The sequence below is a fragment of the Arvicanthis niloticus genome, chromosome 13 (genome assembly GCF_011762505.2).
Source record: "Arvicanthis niloticus isolate mArvNil1 chromosome 13, mArvNil1.pat.X, whole genome shotgun sequence".
NCBI classification, from domain to species: Eukaryota; Metazoa; Chordata; class Mammalia; order Rodentia; family Muridae; genus Arvicanthis; species Arvicanthis niloticus.
The window spans coordinates 42,854,567-42,875,319 of record NC_047670.1 but is presented as its reverse complement, the minus strand read 5'-3'; the positions used below and the strand labels follow the sequence as shown (position 1 = coordinate 42,875,319).

General features: G+C 45.4%; 1 long non-coding RNA gene across 4 annotated transcripts in view; it reads right to left on the bottom strand.

Moving 5' to 3' along the window:
* LOC117718402 (uncharacterized) overlaps positions 1 to 20,753 on the bottom strand; it is a 54,940-nt gene that overhangs the window by 7,386 nt on the left and 26,801 nt on the right. For 2 of the 4 annotated variants that reach the window (XR_004608081.2, XR_013103315.1), the window contains one exon: positions 7,836 to 7,929. The exons of the other annotated variants lie outside the window; for them this stretch is intronic. This is a non-coding gene — a long non-coding RNA (uncharacterized LOC117718402). The remainder of the gene's footprint in view (positions 1 to 7,835; positions 7,930 to 20,753) is intronic. 4 annotated transcript variants of the gene reach the window in all.

The window sequence follows — 20,753 nt, the reverse complement described above, 5'->3', positions numbered from 1 at the left end:
TAGAACCTGAGAACTTTCTAGAAATCGAGGTGAGATTCAACTTCATTCCATCTCTATGGCTATTAATGGCCCTAGTTCTACGACACTGTCTTGGTCCTTGTGACACTCACTAAGAAGCACTGTATGGCATTGGCATTTCACTGTCTACACACCACTAGCTAGGTTAGTGGTGCCCAAGAAATGTGGAAGGTTAGGTTTTTGCCTTGGGCTTCCTTCTCTTCAGCTCCTAAACACAGATGTACTAACCAATAAGAGGTGTGGTGGAGCCAGATACTCACAGGCAGCCACTCCTCTGAGGCATGCCTTCCAATACAATTATCTCTAGCAATGAGAAAGAAAAAAGAATTCAAATCAAACATTGTCCGCTTGCCGGCATGGCTTTTCTTTTCCTTTTCCTTTTCCTTTTCCCTTTCTTTCTTTCTTTCTTTTCTTTCTTTTCTTTCTTTCTTAATTTCTTCTTTTTTTTTTTTTTTTGGATTTATTTGTTTTATGTATGTGAGTATACTGTTGCTGTCTTCAGACACACCAGAAGAGGTCATCAGATCCCATTACAGATGGTTGTGAGCCACCATGTGGTTGCTGGGAATTGAACTCAGAACCTCTGGAAGAGCAGTCAATACTCTTAACCACTGAGACATCTCTCCAGGCCCCAGCTTTTTCTATCTTATTAATCCTTGGCATCTAGATGGATATATGTCTTTACCAAGTGAAGATATCAATCCTCAGAAACATTGGGTGGCTTTCCCTAGATCTTTTAGTCCAGAACCAGAACCAGGGTCCTGTGGTTATAATGGACCTCACAACAGTCCACGGTGGAGGGAAGGACCCATGGGGATGAGGAACAACAATTTTATAGAAACTAACATTTTCTGCCTTGTTTTGCACCATCCCCAAACTGAATTCCTTTAGAGGCAATTTAAGAAATGGGAACATTGTAGGTGACTGTAGAGGCCAGCGGAAGCATATGACACCTTAAAGGTTGTTGCTGGGGAGACCTTCACTCATATCATAAGTGGAGATCATCGAACAGGCTTGGGGAACAGGATGCCACCCTCCTACACACACAGACACACACAGACACACCAGACACACATACTCACTCACACAGAGAGACAAAGAGAGACAGAGAGACAGAGAGTGACACACACATACACACACACTACACACACACACACACAGAGAGAGAGAGAGAGAGAGAGAGAGAGAGAGAGAGACCCCTCAGCAGTCAGCAGAAATAACCTATAGCCCCAGCACAACAGCTGCAGGCAGTGGTCACAGGGGACCTGGGGATTCAGACGCTGGGACCAGCCCTACTTTGGAGTATTAATATAAACATTGTGTCTGCGGGACGGATGGCAGCCAGATGGACGGAAGTGGTTAGGTCTTGCCTTTGCAGGAGCCTGGGATCAGAGTGGCTCATGTGATGGTCATCACGAGACTGGAGAGTCGGTGTGTGGTATACCACTGTTTCACAACCCCCTTCAAGCAAACTCAGAGAACGTTTATTATCACTGTCTATCCAGTGAAGGATCCAAGCCAGGTCCTTTGCACAATTTCTAAATTCTCCAGACAAACATAGTCAAATGGCACTGAGACTCTAGGAGAGGGGCCATAGCCTGAATGTTTGGTTTCAGACCCAGGACAAGAGATTGAGGCGCATATTTTACACACCAAAGCAGACCTGGCTTCCCAGGGTCTTCCAGCAACCCTCAGTCCCTACCTGGCACTCTGCCTCCAACTGTGAACTTTCCAGCCCAGGGGCTAGACTGCCCTTCCCCCAGAGGCTCCTCCCTACATAATCCATACATTCTGGTATGTCTCTCTTTTTCTCCTTTTCTTTTTCTGTGGGTGCTTCTCTCTTTCTCTCTACCTCCCCCACTCCCCACCCCCACCCTCTTTCCCCATAGTGACTTCCCTGGCCTTGGGGCCAGTGAACTCATCTGCCCAAGAGCAGTTTCCCAGTAAATCTGGCTTTAATACAATCTGATTTGAATTGGTTTATTTCACTGGCGACTGAGAAGGTAACCTGTCAATAAACATGGCTTCAAACCTGGTCCCAAACTTGTTCTTCTAACCTAGTTTCTGGGCCTAGTGAGGCCTTAATACTTGTGTGACTTTTTCAGGGGAAACTTGAAGATTCCCTTTAGATAGGGCACTGACAGACTGACAAAATGAGTCTACCCAAATTCAGCTTGGTGAAGCAGTGAATTATCATGGTTATTCACAGGAGTGTGGGTGAGGGTTACTACTGGAGTGTGGATGGTGAGCTAATATCAAGGACCAAAGGTAATGGCTTATTTACAGGAGCATGGGTAAGAGGTGAGTCACACGAGTAACAGGCAGCTGCATCCCTAAAATCCAGCCCAGCGTGGCTGGCAGTTTTGAAAAGTTGTATCTCCCTCAGGCAACTTCCATCTCCTATGCACCCTCTTGAACACCTCAAGAATGTGTGCAGCCAGGGAAGCACCTGGCTCTGGTAAGGGTCTGTGTCTTTTGTAGACTTTATTACCACAGCTTCTGTAGGTCACCAAAGCCCACAGCTCTGACTGGCAACATGCAATTGGTCTCTCAGGTCTAGAGGAGACAGCGATAGTGTTTCTTGCTCCTACCAGGCTGAAACATCTGAAGGATGCTGAGACTGGGAAATGTGCAACAGGGCAGGAGGTTAAGGGGCCCATTGGCCCCAAGTTTTATGGCACAAAGCCACCTTGTGCAATGAGTCTCCTGCCCCTAGGGAAAGACAAGGAATGTAGGCTGGGCTGCTTGTGGGGCTCTGCCTTCTTGTTTTCCTTGTTGAATGTTCTTTCCAGAGATTCTACCCATCACCCCCTGCTGCTCCCTGACTGTACTCGTTCTTGGGGTACTCAAAGACTTGTTGAGTATCAGCTTCACAGGAGGTGTCTCAGTCAGGGTTTCTATTCCTGCACAAACATCATGACCAAGAAGCAAGTTGGGGAGGAAGGGGTTTATTCAGCTCACACTTCCACATTGCTGTTCGTTACCACAGGAAGTCAGGACTGGAACTCAAGTAGGTCAGGAAGCAAGAGCTGATGCAGAGGCCATGGAGGGATGTTACTTACTGGCTTGTTTCCCCTGGCTTGCTCAGCTTGCTTTCTTATAGAACCCAAGACTACTAGCCCAGGGATGGCACCACCCACAATGGGCCCCTCCCGCCTTGATCACTAATTGAGAAAGTACCTCACAGCTGAATCTCATGGAGGCATTTTCTCAACTGAAGCTCCTTTCTCTGTGATAACTCCAGCTTGTGTCAAGTTTACACACAAAACCAGCCAGTACACTAGGAGACAAGCTTCCAAACATACTGTTGAGGCATTATTTAGCATTTATGGATGCCTGTGAGGGATTATCTAGATTAGGTTTCTAGATAAAAAGATAGAAAGACACACAGAAAGTGGGAGCCACTGCATTGTAGGTTAGGACACAACTAACTGCATACAAAAAGAGAAAGTAAGGCAAGCATCTCTGTCTCCTGATGGTGACACAGAGCTACTCAAATTCCTTCTGCTTTGACTTTCCATTCTGATGGACTGCATCCTTGGACAGTGAGCCAGATAAACCTTTTTCCCTTAAATTACATTGGTCAGGATTCTTGTGTTTTTGTTTTCCCTCCAGCAACAGGAATAGTGACTAAAATACTGTTCTAAGGACTCAGGGGTGGGTCACATGGCTGTCTAGTGACAAGTGGGTAAAGTAGGCATGCATAAATAGTAAGACTACCTAGAAGGACAAACTCACAGAGGTGGAGTGTCCCCTTCATTTCATGGGTACTGCAGCAGTGATGCAGAGCTGGAGACTGAACCTTACAGTCTTTTCACCACATACTTTCACTGCTTGTGCCTCTACCCTGTGTATCTTGTGTTACCCCAACCTCTGCTGTCAGAAAATGTTCACTTTCCCAACAAGAATAAAAGTAACCAAGTGCCAAGGACCAGCCTCAGCTAGCTCCAGGTTTCTGAACGAATGGGTTTCGTGGAGCAGCAAAACCAAACTACTCAAAGTCAAATCGTGGGTTATGAACTGATGGCCTATATTCTGTGCGACATGGCTTTCCAGGTTGCTCTGTGTTCTGCTCTGATCTAGACAGCTTTTTCTTGCTAATCTAAAAAAAAAAGTCTCTGTTTGATACAGTTAGATTTCTGCTCGATACAGCTCTCTGGTTGAGACAGCTTTCTCTGATAGTAAAAATTCTAAAAGCTCTCTGTTCAGAAAAGCTGCTTTAAAAAATTCTTTAAACTTCCTACCAAGGCAGAAATCCTGTTAGTACAATTCTAAAAGTAATTGTTGGGTTTTCTGATCAAAATAAAAAAGCCAAAAAAATTCTAAAAGTGCTACGAAAAATTCTAAAAGAGCTGTGGTCACTCTCCAGAGATCTGCAGGTAGCTCTGCCCTTGCTAGGGAAAAATTCTAAAAAGGAACTGCAATTGCTTTCTGCTAGCTTATATCAAGCAGACCAAAAGCCCAGGTTTTTATTTATATATCAAGTTATTTACTTCAGGTTCCCTCTTGACCATCCCAGGAATCAGCGTTCCATGACCTTAGCCCCTTGACTCTTAGGAAAAGACAGCAAGCATAACCACAGACAATAAGATAGCTGGGTGGGGTCCTGCCCTGAAATTATCATTCCAACCACTCCTGGACCTAAATTCCCTCTGTGCCAGGTTACTCTTGAACTCAGGAATCTGCCTGAATTTGTATCTGCCTGTCTTTGTGTCTTTCTGACAAGTTGATTCATTTGTTCCTTTTGATCTATGAAGTTCCTTATACAATTCACATTGAATCCTTATATTTTTGCATAGTAGAGAAATTATGCATTTTTAAACTCACGATTTTAGAGTTCTTTTCCAGAGCCTTAAAGGCTGTCCTGAAGTTTCCCAGCATTTATTATTTTTCTAAAGACATAGACATGTCCTTGACTCCTGGACTCCTGCTATTTTTAATTATCATAGGGACATTAATGTTAGCAAGGAGGACATTCTTCGGAGGAACCTGAAAATATGTACAGTATTATACAAACAAGCCTTACATCCACAGCAGCCATCAACACTCCTGGGGGCCCACACCCTGCTGGCTCTGTTCTAGAAGCAGGAAACCATGTTATATTATCTTTTACATGGCCATGCTGGACTCAGCAACTAAGGCATTTAAAACTCAGGTTGGATCAAAGCACCTGTAGGAAGGACTGAGCTAAACACTGGGGAAAGCCTTGCCTAGGGGGGCTGGCTCCTAGGGCATGGGGCTGTGTCCTGGGCAGTGCGAAGAGTTAGGGGGTAGACTCTACACCTCAGCAGGTGGAGCCACTGCAGCTTAGGGGACAGACCATGCATGTTCTTCTGTGAGTACTTCCTCACAGCCCTTCTCCCTCCAGTCTCCACGTGCTTCTGATGCAGCATCACTGCTGCCATAGGAATAGCATCCCCTGGGATCCTCCGGCTACAAGTGGCAGACATGAACAAAGCCCTGTACCACAGGAGAACAGTGGGCAGGGGAATGTTGTGAGTCACTGGGATGGAGGGTAGAAGTCTTTGATCCCCAAATGCAGCTCTTCCCATCATTTCAGGCAAGGAACTCAAGCAGCTAGTTGCCAGCACCCATAGTCAAAGGCAGAGACAGGATAAAAGCATCTTTGCTTGCTGGCTTTTTTGTATTCAGCTAAGTTTCATCAATACCGAACAGGTCCCAGTCCATGAGTGGATTATCCCACCTTAACTGACAATCAAAAAACTCCCTCACACAAGCTACAAACTAACTTGATCTAAGCAATTCTTCAAATGAGGCTTTCTTCTCAGCTGACTCTTGATTGTGGGAAGTTGACAGACACTGTCTAACCACAGCTTCTTCTTCTTGTGTTTGTTTGGTTGACTGGCTTTGTTGAAACAAAGTCTCAAGGACTCAAGGCTGGCCTTGAACTCCGGAATCCTCCTGCCTCTGCCTACCTGGGGCTGGGGTATAGGCAAGGATACCACACTCAGTACTACTTGTCCTGTTGATAGCAGCAGAGGGTGGACTCGGAACAAATTTTGGCTTCTAATGAAGATGCTAAGTTATTGAACTCTCTGCCATTGGGTCAAGCAAGTGCTCAGAAAAGGATCCACGTGTCTCCTTGTGAATGAGGACTCAACCCTTCCTTCCTTTTTGGAGTGGTCACATCTTGAGTGACCAGTCCCTTGATGTGTTCAATGGGCAGGTGTGCCCATCAACATAGTGAGGAGTATACCCACAGGCTTTCGTACGAGGCTCGAGTGCAACCCCAGTGCTATAAAGTTTCATGGGTGCTGTTATTCTGAAATCTGGGAGAAAATGCTAGAAAAATAAATGTTCACAGACCAAGTGGGTGATTTTTGAGGACCCTTTGTTGCTGAGCGCATACGTTTCGCAGCATTTTGTAGTTTTGAAAGAGTGAGCTACTTTTGCTTTTAAAAATGCTCTTTGGATTGGAAGAGTATCTTAGCAAATGGCTCACACTCCAGCATAAAGGGGATGCACAGTGGTGCTCAGGGTCCGAGGAGTCACCCACTTGTTCCTATCCCCCAAGCCCCAGACTCCTGATATCACGGATCCTCCCACAGCTGTCCTCTTACAGCTCATGCTACCCCCACCCCCTCTGTGGCTCTCCAGGCCTGGCACACAACAGGGCCCAGGGAGGCTTGCTTGAGCATCTGAGCCTGAGAGTACAAACCAAGCACTCCCGGCAGGAACTTCCTGCCGCAGTAAACATGTTCCCTCTGACCCCTCAGGAATGCTCTTGGCACCCAGTCCCAAGTCAGGCCCTAAAAGCGAATACTGTTAATTACACAGCAGAACAACACATTCCAGATTTGACCCAGGGCAGCTGACTGCCAGGGCTGCCATGTGGTGGAGCATACCGGCAGCTGCTCCAAGACTGGTCAAGGCGAGAGACCCCAGCCCAAGTGGCAGTGAGTGACTGACTGTCTCTCTAGGAACAGGCAACCACAGAGGATTAGAGGGGTGCTATCACTGTCACGGATTGATTTGCATTGTCACTAAAAGGGTTTCATCTCCACATGTGTACAAGGAAGCGTCTACTCCATCCCAACACTCCAACCAACAATCTAGGCAGAGAGGCAGAGACTGGGGAGATGGCTCGGTTGCCTAAGTGGGTTGCCTATAGTGGGAGCATGAGGACCAGAACTCAGATCCACAGCATCTGAAGCCAGAAGACAGGGATAGCTGCAGAGCTGCTGCTTTAAACCCAGAGCATCCACGCTCTCTGTCTCAGTCCCTTCTGTCCCTGATTTAGTGTAGATGAAAAGGCTAACTTCTTCCTATCAAGTGAGAATCGACAACTAGACTTTTACTGAAAACATCGGTGCATTCACACACGCATGCTTGTGCGCATGTGTATTTGTGTGTATGTGTGTGGGTGTGTATGTGTGCACTAGTGTGTGTGTCTCTGTGTGTTAATTTATGGGGCTTATGGGGTGGGGCACAAAGTAGAGAAAGAAACACATGTATGTTTATGAGCCTCTGTGTAATATTTATTTTCCTAACACTAGTGAAATAACTTGAGTAAGCAGCTTCAAAGGGGTATATTAATGTGGCTCAAAGTTTCAGAAGGCTCAACCTTCACTGCAGAGCAGTGTGGCAGGCAGAGCAGCTTCCATCACAGTGGCAGGAAGCAGAGGGAGTGAATACCCATGCCTGTTCTTTCTCCATTTCCCGGTGCTAGCACCCTGGTGCTCAGCCTGAGTAGCTTTTCTGGATGGGGGCAGGAGGGAGCTGTTTGGATATCACTGGGATGTAACAGACGAACTCAGAATGATTTGCAACTCTGAGATTTTGATCTTATTCAATACCTGGAGTCAACATCAACCTGAGCCTCTTGTCCTGGGTGGCCATGATGATGGAATGGAGCAAGTGGCTGGGCATCGATGAGATGTTGATGAGGTCCTAGGAAGAGAGGTTGACAGCAGTCCGTGACTTGGAAGTGGGGTTGATGGAAGCCTATGACTTGGCCTAGGGTTGCAAGAAAGGATGTGACTCTTCAGGATGCCATCATGTGGCAGAGTGTGTTCCTTATAGAGAAGACAACTGTGAACTGTAGTAATGAGAGTCCCCAAAGTGAGTCAAGCTGGTCCTGAAGGCTTTAGCTGGAGGCAGCTGTTGTGCAGCAAACAGCGTGCTGTGCAGAACTGTACTATCTCCCAGCCTGTGAGAGGCCTTGGGGAGGGGGAGTGAGGAAAGGGTCAGTACCTTTCACTTTGGTCACATGTAGAATTTAGATAATGGCTAATGGCTGATAAAATGTTCTGTCCCTAGTTAACCATTACAGAGGTTTATCTCCATTTCACAGCAGCCCATGGGTCGGTCATGACCATCCTCATCTTATCATCAGAGGTAAAGGGATGGGCCAGGATCACACAGCCAGAGCCAGGACTGCAGCCTCCAACTGTATGCTATCTCATCACAGAGCATGGGACCGGGTATGGAGTGCCACACATGACCCAAAGAGAGGTGATTGAAGCATGCCAAAGGATACAGTTTGAGGGGCAACTGCAGTTTGTAATCAGATAAACTCCTGGGTATTGCATAGATTCCAAGGCCCAGAAGGCATCCCACAGGGCTGAACCAATCGTCCTTAGACTAGAGGAGATTCACTTGCTGTGACAATACCATGAGCACCCCCTAAGGATCTGTTATGTCTGGGTTCACTGGTAGCAGGCAACCATGTCTCCTTAGTCTTCCTATAGATGTGAAGTGCTGTCCCCAAAACCACTAAGGGGGAAGACTGTGCTAAGACTATGTGACCTTGGCCATTTTTTTTCTCCCACATTCTCTGACTAGTCAGTCACCCATCAGCCCTGACTGCCATTTGTATTTTCAAAATACCAAACACCAGATATTTTCCTGCCAACAATACCCCACCATGCTCCCTCATCAAGATCTCCCTGTGGTCTACTCTTGGGGCCTTTTCTTTAGTTCAGAAAGACTTCCTTGGACGCTAGTCAAAACATCAATGAAGAGAATCTTTTAGAAATAGTATGTCGTTCTTCTGTGCCTCTCCTCCGCTGGCTTCAGTTCAATTTAGAATAATGTATCAAGTCACTCTGCTATGACCTGTCTGTATGGGCAGAGCTGTATCCCCAAGATTTATGTGCTGAAACCCCAATCACACCTCAGAACATGATTGCCTTTGGAAAAAGGATCTTTAAGAGTCAATTAGAGGAAAGTGAGAGTGGTCCAAGTCCATTCTGAATGCTATCATAACAAGAGAAGACTAAAATACTGATGGGTACAGAGGAGGACACAGGGACAGAAGAGCCATTGGTGTGCCATGGTTGGAGGTCTCAGAAGAAACCAGCTTCAAGAGAAGGCACAGTTCTCTTGCTTAAGTAAGGTCCATGTCTATGGCACAGTGATCCCTTCCAACAGGTTTGCTTTCTGTAGCTTTGATTATTCACAGTCTCTGTGTTTTAAAGACATTAAATAGAAGATTCTGGAAGCAAACAATTGGTAAGTTTTCAGTGCTGCCCTGTTCTGTGTAGCATGATGAAATCTTGTACCCGCTCACTGACCTGTCCCATCTGGGGTATAATCAGCTCTGTCTAGGACATCCACAATCCATACACAGATGCTGTTAATCATTTACCCCAAATGTTCTAACCCCCATTAGTTGCCTGCTGACTATGTCCACAGGCATTAGTCACTCAGTGTATACAGTAGACCCCATCACTTAGAGATCATCTCTGTTATCAGGTGGAGTGCCGAGTCCTGACAGTGATCATCTGCCAGCTACCTTCGTTGTGTTAACAACGGCTACAACAAAGTGCAAATGTAGTAAAACCAGCCATTGAATTATCTGATATATTGTCTCAATTGTTCTATTCCATTATTTCCTGTTGTCAGTCTCCTATTGTATGCAGTTTATTGATTGATTGAATCTTACCATACAACATGTATGTTGTGATGGTTTGAATAGGAATGGCTCCCATGTGTTCATATATTTAAATGCTTGGTCATTAGGGAGTGGTGCTTCTTGGATTAGGAGTTGTCGCCTTATTGGAGTAGGTGTTGCCTTGTTGGAAGAAGTGGGTCACTGGGGGTAGGCTTTGGGGTTTCAAATGTTCAAGTCAGACCCAATGTCTTTCTCTTCCTGTTGCCTGTAGACCCAGATGTATAACTCTTGGCTGCCTCACATCTGCTTGCCTGTCACCATTCTTCTGCCCCACAGATGATGGACTAACTAAGCCTCTGGAAATGTAAGCAAGCCCCAATTAAATACTTGCCTTTATAAGAGTTGCCATGGTCATAGTTTCTCTTTGCTGCAATAGAGCACTAAGACATATGCAGAGAAGAAAATAGTGCAATTGTGGTCTCAAGCACACACTTAGATGATATACGTGTGAATGGACTATCAGACTTACAGCAGCTATATCAACCAATGCCCTGCCATGTCCTTCACTGTGATCTCCACTGAGGTCATTGTAACCTCCTTCAGGTTCCTAGTACTGACTTTGGACACTCCTGCTTTGGGGCCTTTGCACAGGCTGAACTCTCTCCTGCACTTCCCCTCAAATAATCACAGAAAGATGAATCTGGAGACAGAGTATGTGCTGCATCAAGAGATGAAGTCCATTTCCTAGCTTGTGCCTGGGATTGCAGAGAAGCTTACAGAAACTCCTGCCATGAAGACATGATGGCAGGGAATCAGGGTGGAGTTATCCTGATTACAAAGAGACAAGAAGCAGGATCTTCCTTGCCTTCTAATGAAGACACAGAGGATAATACCATCTTCAAATAGGAACCTAGTCCTGAACCAGCTCCATGTTGCAACAGAAGTCCCAAGGGTCTTCTGTGAAGGTCATTTCTATTGGTGGGACAGCAGCAGGGCTGGTAGTCAGGGAGGACAGGGACCAGGAGCCAGGCTTTTGCTTTCTATACCTCCTTGACTAAGGTGACACAGTCTTGCTAAATATGGACCCCCATCTCTGCTCAGTGTCTCCATCTCCGAAAGAGTGACCCTACCTACAAATATTTCTGTCCTGGATTTGTAAGGTCCCTGCAGCATCTCTTGGGGACCCTTGCTATGGGAAGAAAGGGAAAAGGATCTGACTGAAGCCCAGGCCTGGGTTAGACAGTGGAGGAAAATCAGAGCAGCAGAAACCGTGCTCAGCATTTTCTGGAATGCCCAAGGTCACTGTTGGGGCTTGGGCTCTGGGGAGTACAGACCTCCCTGTTCCCTGCCTGGTTAAACATTCCCCCGCTGTGGCCTCTTCTACTGAGGAGTTTCACCGGAGCCCAGCACACCCACCCAGCTGCTGGTACCACGTGTCCTGAGAGCCTCAGCAGCACTTTTGTTATTTAGTTTGTATTTAACTAGAAGAGAAAAATAGAAAATAGGTACATAGACTCTGGCTCCCACCTCCCACCTCTACTGCCAATGGCCAGATGGCTTTGGCTGCAAGAATTCCCAGGGTGCATCAGGCCAGTCTCATAAGGAAGAATAGCTTGTTCCCAATTTCCCCCACACCACCACAAGTTCCCTAACCTCTTTGGGAACTAAGAACGGCGGTGCAGTGAAACCAAAGGCTCTGGGTCTCAGCCCCTTCCAGGTTCTTCTCCCGCATCCACGTACTGCAGTGTCCTATCTGGATGGTCCAGGCCTTCTCTGACAAAAGTAATGAAGCCTGATGATGTGGCTTGGCTCCTGTGTGGGTGTTGGGTTTGGATCTCATATCTAATCCTCAGGTGCTGGGTTTCAAACTCAGGGCTTCACACCCGCTGGCAAAGTACACTGAGCCACCGGCCAGCACCACACCATTTCCTTGTTGAAGAATTTTGCCTCGCTTTGCTCTGCATGACTCCCCATTGGTAAAAGCAAGCACAGCAGAGGCTCTGGCAACCTTGGGAGATAAAGCTGCTGTATCCTGCACCTCTTTGTCACAAACAAGAGCCCCAGGAAAGATCAGCATTCCTAGCCCAGCGTAAGTGACACTTGTCTGTAATCTCAGCACTCTGAAGGCTGAGGCAAGAGAGCTCCAAATTTCAGATTAACCTAGTGAGACCCTGGTGGGGAGAGAATACAAGAACAAACACCAGCATTGTGATAAATACCCCACTGGGTATCCCTCTGCCCTTTCCCTTCTCTCCCTGCCTGGATTAGTAAGGTACTGGCTTTTTAATCCTCCAAGTCATGGGTCACTCTAGACAGCAAACATAGGGTGGGTAGCCAGCACCATATCTTCAGGTGTGTGATGGCGAGTACCTCAGCATAGGGACAAAGACTCATTTATCTTCCAACCTCTAGGTCAATAATCACTGGCTCAGAACCAGTTTCTTGACTGAATGAATAACTGGGTGAATGGATAAATGAACTCCCCATGACCTTGCCTGCCTCATCTCTACCGATCGATAATGGTCTATGCCCCAGTTTCTAAGCCATGCCCTAAACATCGACCAGGTCTTTAAATGTATGAGCATAGTCAATGGAGAAGATGACCCTGCAGGGCAACAGAGAGGTCAGAGAGGTTGTGCAAGCTGGGCCCGGCCATGCAGGACACTTTACACACTGCATGGGGCATCCCATAGATAGAAGCTTTTGTTCTGCCCAGACTCAGAAAGATGGCTCAAAGTATAGTGCTTGCTATACAAGAACAAGGAGCTAAGTGCTCATCTCAGACCCACAGAAAGGTGAAGTGAAACCATGCGTGGCTATAACCTTAGTGCTGTGGTGAGTAGACGGAGTATAGCTAAATGAGTGAGCTCCAGGTTCAGTGAGAAAACCCTGTCTCACAAAACAAGGTAGAGGATGACTGAGACAGACAACGAGCATCAGCTGACCTTTGGCCTTCACACACACAGTTATCCGCACACTCAGAGTTGTTTGTACAGCCATGGGGATCTAACACAATGCCATATTGCTTTGCTTGGACCTCAACAGACAAGTATCGCAGACTTCCACAATAACAAATATTCTCTTGTAACTCTGGAGGCTAGAAGCCCAAGATCTAGGGCCTCCGGGCTGAGCTCTTTCTCCTTGATTTGCAGAAAGGATCCTCTCTGGTGATTTCCTGTGGCCTTCCATCTATACATCTCTGTCTTGACTTCCATTTCTCCCTAGGACATCACTCACTATGAGACCGGCATGGATCAGATGAGACCATTTTAATGGTGAAGACCTATTTCCCAGTGTAGTTCCATTCTGAAGCCCCAGGGGTTAGGTCATATGGATTTGGACGAAGGCAAGTCACCATGACAACTGTATCATTGAGTCCAACTCTATACCATTCAGCTTACCATGTATAGGAAGACCACTCCTGCACTGTTATAAAATAATGAAAGGAATGGGTAGCCATAGACTAGTCATTGAAAATCTGGACCAATATCTATCAACATCCTATGGTCAGGCTGAATGACAAAGAGAAGCAACAAGCTCTAAGAACCTGAGTATTCCAATGACTTGAGCACCCAATCCCTTCCCTTTAACCTCTGAGGTGGGTATAATGACCAAGGCCCCATGTTAATTTCTCCTATTCAGCAGGCCCTTGATATGGTTGGCACAAATTATGTCACACTCCTCAGAAGTGGCTTCCAAAGTGCCAGTCCTTCCTCCTGAGATTAGGGGAAGACAGTCAATGTCCCAGTCCACTTGAGCAGGCTCAGAGGGAAAGACCATCAAAAAAAAAAAACCTGAGGAACCATCTCCCTTCCCAGGGAACCCACTTATGCTGATGACCCCACATTTGCAGGCCTTGGTGGAACATGAGGAGAGATTCCAGTTTTCTGCATGGGGTCATTGTAATGCAAACAAAAGTGTCACATTTTTTTGTTAGTTTGTTTGCTTTTTTTTTTTTTTCTGAACAGAAGTTTTATCAGTGAGTGGTCGGTGAGTAGTGCCTCCTTCTTCCATTGTGGCAGTCCCTCCAACCAGCTTGAACAGTGTACCCCAAAGTCAACCTTCACTCATCTGCCTGCTGCACTGGTGGCCTGGTGACATAATAGCAGGCTAATCTGCATAGCTTTGCTGAGCTCAGTGTCTCAACCCTTGGCTTCAGCTTCTCTTCCATTCACTATCTGGCCTATGTGGGGCTTGGCATCACATTTGCCCTCTTGGGAGCATGAGATCTGCTTGTTCTCGTTGTTTACTGTGGATTTCTTGCTTGCCATAGTTCTACTTGCCACACCAGGCCCTGACATCCATGCTGTGGAAAGAGTAAACTCTGATCATCAGGAATGCCATCTAAGCAAATAAGGAAAGGGTGGGTGTGCATTGCGGTGGGGAGGTGGGGTTGTGGTGAGCTGGGGGGTGATGTGTGGCAGATGGGCTGGGCTGTGGGTAGGTGGGGTGTGAGGGATAGGTCCAAAGCTACCAGCCATGTTTCTTGAAAACAAAATGATTTGGTTAGGAAGCTAGGGACAGCTGGAATCAGAGAAACGTTGGAATCAGAGAAAACTAAGATTTGACTTTAACTTGGTGTCATTTGATCCACATTGGGGCTAGCCACCTCTGGCCTCTACTACTTAGTCTTATGAACTTCAAAATGGGTGTGCTCTTGTTTTTGCCTGCCTGCCTCCTTCCTTCCTGCCTGCCTGCCTGCCTGCCTGCCTGCCTGCCTTGCTTCCTCCCTCCCTTCTTCTGTTCTCCTCTCCTTTTCTTCTTTCCTCCTTCTCTTTGTCTTCTTATTTTTGGAGACGGGGTCTTATGCAGCTCTGCCTTGAACTCACTGTGTAGCCAAGGACGACTTTGCTCCTGATGTTCTTGCTTTCCGCTCCCAAGTGCTGGGGCTACAGCCCATGCATGTCACCACGCTCCTTCCTTTAGTACCAGAGCTTGAGCCCAAGGCCTTATACATACTATGTAAGCACTTCGTCAACTGAGCTCCATCCTCAGCCCAAATCAGTATGTGTTAAATTGGCAAAGACACAGAACATAAAAAGACATTTTCCCTTGTTTTAAAAATGTTCTTCCGTGTTTGGCTGATATACCAGTAAATTACTTGCAAGATACACAACAACAAGAAATTACTCATACACCAAGTCACTTTCTAATGATGTTTTTACTTTCTGTGTTTATAGATTTATAGTCCAGTTCCATAGAGCAAACACAATACTCTGTGCTCAGCATGTTATTTCCTCTTCCGGACACACAGCAGAATAGTGCTGCTCACCTCCAGCACAGTCCTGCTGAGGTCACAGGAGCACTGGCCAGCACACATGGCTTGGAGTTCTACGTGCCACTTCTCAGCCTGAGTGTAAAAGGTCCTGGAAAATTCTCTCTCTCTCTCTCTCTCTCTCTCTCTCTCTCTCTCTCTCTCTCCTCTCTCCATCACTCTCTCCTTTCCTCCTTCCATTCTTTCCTCTGTCCCTTCCTTATCTCTTTTCTTTTAAGAACTTGGTGGCCACATGATGAGAAAATCAAAATTTGCGGATAGAAAGAAGCTGGTGTGACTTCCCAGAAGAGAGTCATCCTGGATTGTTGTCTGACCTACGTCATACGGAGGAAACTTTCATTGTGTCAAGACTCCAAGAGTTCAGAGTATATTTGCTGCTGCCGTGGAATAGTCTGATATATACTACTAAGGTTATGTGTGTGAGAACGTGTGTGTGTGTGTGGTCCAACCTGTCTTTGCACTCACTATATAGTGTAGGATGACCTTGATTCTTTTCCTCTTATCTTCACATCCTGAGTGCTGGGATTACAAGCATGTACCACTAGGCCCCATTTATGCTGAGCTGAGAGTGGGGCCCAGGGCTTAGTGTATCCTGGGCAATCACTCTACTGACCAAGCTGCTGTAATGGTTACTTCTAATCGTCAACTTGACACCAACTAGAATCAGCTGGGAAGAAATGTGATAGTTCAAATATCTGTCTACTCATTTCTCCACAAATGCACTAAGGATGTTGCACTGAGCAGTGGCCTCCTGTGTCCTAGCCCCTGCCTTTGAAGTGTCTTTGTCTTTGGAAACAATAAGCATGACACATTCATCATTAAATAAATACAATCCACATGATGTAGATAAACTCACAACGACTCCCCATTGCTGTCATCCAAAGGAGTCACAGGGTCCAAAAGTGAATGAAATAGTAACAGTGGATGACAGGATGGAAACTAGCTGGCCCTAGTAGTAACCGTAATATGCATCACTGTTGACTTTAATAGGAACTTGGTTATAAACTGTGTGTGTATGTGTTTGTATTATATAATTTTGTTTTTGTTTGAGACAGGGTTTCTAGTCAGGTGTGGCCCTGACTGTCCTGGAACTCACTCTTTAGATCAGGATGGCCTCAAACTCGAGATCTGCCTGACTTTCTGCATCTGCTGTGCACCACCATCACCCAGATGTGTGTGTGTGTGTGTGTGTGTGTGTGTGTGTGTGTGTGTGTGCGTGTATATGCATGTGTGTGTGTTTATGGTACAAAACTCTTCCTTATATTTACTATATTGTTGAAAGTATTAAAACTAAGCAATTACTTGTTTTATATTCTGGTTTCTCTTCAGCGTGAATAAATCTTTTGATTTTTCATTTTATCTCCCCTCCCCTCCCTTGAGCAATTTGTACAGCATTTCTTCAATTGTGTAAAACATCTAAAAGGAAAATGTCTGAAAACAGGAGAAACATTTCATGGGAATCAATCTCTGAAGAGTGAAATTGGGACTTAGAAACTTGTGTTAAGATTTTGAGGCTTAAGGCTATAATATATAAAAATAGCTTATTAAAACATTTCAAATTACCAAATTATCTTACCAGGATTTTAAAAATTCATTCATTGGCTCCTCCACTTACCAGGACTCATGCAACAGCATGGTGGCAGTTATTCGCCAGGAAGGAAAGGGGAGATAAGGAGATGGGACTGGCTCTTCAATAGAAGCACTTCATTTCTAGACACTGTTATAAATAAAAACCCTTAGAGTAATGGGCTTTGATGGGCCTAGCTTCCCCCAGTGTTGCTAGGACACTATGACATCTGGTCCTGAGATGCTACAAAGAACATTCACATTCTTTGTTAGATTCCCTAATGGTTCATCTTGACTCTCAAGTTGATTTGATTTAGAATTACTGTGTTAAAAACAAAACAAAATGAAACAGGAACAACAACAAGAACAAAAACCTTCTGGGTATGTCTATGAGTGAGCCCCTAGATCAGGTCAACATGGGAGGACTCCTTAAATGTGTGCTGTAATCCCAGACTGAACAAACAGAATGAAGAAAACAAACTGGGTATCTGTGGATGTGTGTGTGTGGTGATTTGAATAAGAATGGCTCCCATAGGCTCATAGACTTGAAAGCTTAGTTGCCAGAGAGTGGAACTCCTTGAAAGGAATAAGATCTGTGGTCTTGTTGGAGGAAGTGTGTTACTGGGGGGTGGGCTTTGAGGTTTCATAGCTCAAGTCAGGCCCAGTGTCTTTCTCTTCCTACTGCCTGCAGATCTAGATGTAGAACTCAGCTGCTTCTCCAGTACCATATCTGCCTGCATGCTACCATGCCTTGGGCCATGATAATAATAAACTAAATCTCTAGTGTTCTGTCCAGCAGGGCATTAAACAGGGGCAGGGGGATCACCTAAAAGAGAAGATGGGGGACAGGCGAACACAAAGAAACACGGCTTGTCTATAGGCTGATCAAACCGTTATTTTTACTTTTTCACACAGGGGTTATATACACAAAAAGGCAGGATGTGGGGAAGGGGATGATGCAGAAGCATAGGTGTTCAGGGGGAGAACAGATATCTTCTAGAACAGAGTGTCAGCTGGGTGAAGGTTCAGGGGACAGTTCACTATGACTCCGCCTATGATTCACTTGTTCTTATCTAAGTTGGTACTATCCACCATGGCTACCTACCTATCTACAAGGTCTATGACAACTCAGGCTGATAAATTTCCACCAAAGCTGCTTGTTTACAATAGCTTAGCCATCTATTTCAGTGTATTTCCACAGAGACCCAAGACTTTGTGTTAGCAGGCATGTATGTCATGGCTATTGCTGACTTTAGACCTATGGCTGATTTCAGGCCTTCAGTGTATAAGCAGGACTTCAAGTCCCCACCTCCATGGTGACATACTTCTAACAAGGCCACACCTCCTCCAATAGGGCCACACCTCCTAATAGTACCACTTCCTATGGGCCACACATATTCAGATCACCAAAAGGTCCCAGTCAATAACGTATCTGTGACTGCTCCTGAATTCCTGCAGAAGAGTCCTAGAGTAATTCAGTTTCTTACTTGGAACAACCAACTTCCAGGTATGAGTAGAAGACAACGAATTTATACCCATAAGATTTATTACCCCCCCCCCCCCCAAATAAAAAGATTACAAGGCATATCTTCAGCAGTCCTGGAATTCAAGAAATGCAGGCATCTATCCTCGCTAGCCGGTGAGGGTGGTCCGGGAAGCGAAAGGTGTGGATTGTAGACTGTGGACAGTCAAGAGATGGATAGCACAAGGTTCAGCTCAGAGAAAAGTGCTGGCTCTCTCCTTCCTCCACCTTTACTCAGAGGATTGGAGGGTGCCCAGCCTCCCTGAAAAGGCTATCAGCTATATGGTCCATAGATGCAAGTGTGAATCTCATCCCTATTCACCCTCTCAGACATCATAGGGTGTTAGATTTCCGAATTCTTTATTCACGCAAGTCAACTCATAAAAATGCAGCCTTCAAAAAAGTCTCCTCTGCATGAAAGCATTTTCTTTCTCAGTAAACGTGACTTTAATGAATTTTTTAGGGCTTCTGAGGGTAGAGGGGCCTCAGTTTACCTCTCATTAGTTACCTTTGCCCATGTCTGCTTTGGACTTGGAAAAACTGAGGGTCAGAAAACAAACAGTGAGCATCATGGGGTGGGTTGGTGGGCAGACCAGAGCCTCTTTCTAATCTGCCTTGGTTTCTGGGCCCAGCCTGAATTATTCTCTCAGTGGCTGTGGTCTCAGCACTCCTTGCTCTGCTGCCTTGTGTTTCTATAGACTATAGGGATCTCCAGGCATGCTTCTCTCACATTGACAGAAGAGAAAAAGGTCCAGAGAAACACAGTGCCAATAAGGAGAGGATTCAAGTAGGTCTTTCACGTCTTAGCCTTGTGTCTTTTACTCTTAAAGAGTTTCCAGTCGTCAACTTTCCTAATGCTGGAACCCTTTAATATAGTTACTCATGTTGTGGTGACCACTAACCATAAAATTATTTTGGTTGGCACTTCATAACTATAATTTTGCTACTGTTATGTATCACAATGTAAACATCTATGTTAACTATGGTCTTAGGTGACCACTACAAATGGGCCATTCAAGCCCCAAAGGAGTTGCGACCCACAGGTTGAGAAACACTGCTTTAGAGGGAAACCAGCTAAGAGGTGTTTTCATCAAGAAATCAAACAACAAAAGTTGGCAAGGATGAAGGTGGCTCTTTTCACATTGCTGGTAAAGTATAAATTAGTATAGTCACTATGGAAATTGGAAAAATAGCATTTGACTCAATTCTATCACTCTTAAGTACATACCCAGAGGACTCTAAGTCAATACACCAAAGGATGCATTCCCACTCATGCTTTTTCCTGCATCATTTACTATAGCCTAGATAGAGAACCAGCTTAGATGCCTATCAACAGACGAGCAGATGCTGAGAATCCTGTATGTATTCCAATGGAGTTTTATTTTGCCATGAACAAGGATGAACTCTTGACACTTGCAGGAGAATGAGGGGAACTATAAATCATTGCATTAAGAAGGATAAATGAATATTCCATTTTTGTTTTGTTTCATGCATGGATTCTAGAAACAAAAAAAGGCACGAAAGCAGATGGGTAGGTATTTGGGAATTGAGGCAGGGACCAGCTGGAGGCGAGAAGGGAGCTAGGGGAGAGACCAAAGTATGTGATATACACACATGAAAATGTTACCCAAAATCCCACTGAAATATATACTCCGCCTATGATTCACTTGTTCTTATCTAAGTTGGTACTATCCACCATGGCTACCTACCTATCTACAAGGTCTATGACAACTCAGATATATATATTTCCCAAGAAATATATACCAAACAAAGCTAAGAAGAGTGGATGTTGCCTATTAGGGCAGATGAAAGAGTAGTTCAAAGGTCAGGGAGGCAACTGGGTGGAGTAACTCCTCTAAGGGGTGTTACCTGGCTGAAACCCCACCCAGTCCTTCTAAAAGGCAAGCTTCCTCTACTGGCCCATCTATTTCCTGGAGAAAACTTAACACTAGTCACTTACTCCATGTCCCTTAATATGTCTTTGATGGCAACCATAATTTTCAAGTATGATCTTCTTATGCATGTAGTCTTAAGATGACATATAGCATGCTCATGCTTTGACATGTAAAGATCAATAGAAGCCAAAAGATTTGCAATGCACACATATTTGAGTCTTCAGATGCTCCAGTATGGCCATGTTGGAAGATGCAATTAGAAGTCAGGTTACTAACACCCAAATCAGAACTGCCCCAAATCCATTATAAACACGCCGACTTGGGTGTGCTTGCATGAGTCAGTTCTTGCATGGCATCCCCCTGAGTTATGTGGTTTTCTAAAAGAGTGGAGCATGAGCTTCTCTCATCTCCAGAATTTGCTTCCTGGAAATCCCAGGCACTCTTAGTACCGTGCTGTTATGACTTGTGGGTCTCCCAAAGCTTATGTGCTGAAATCCTGTGGTCAATACATCAGTGTTGATCAGTAGGAAATTTAATGTGATCAAGATCATGAAGACTGATCCTACGAATAGGTTGATGTCATTGTCACGAGACAGTGACTCATTGTTTTGACCATGTGGT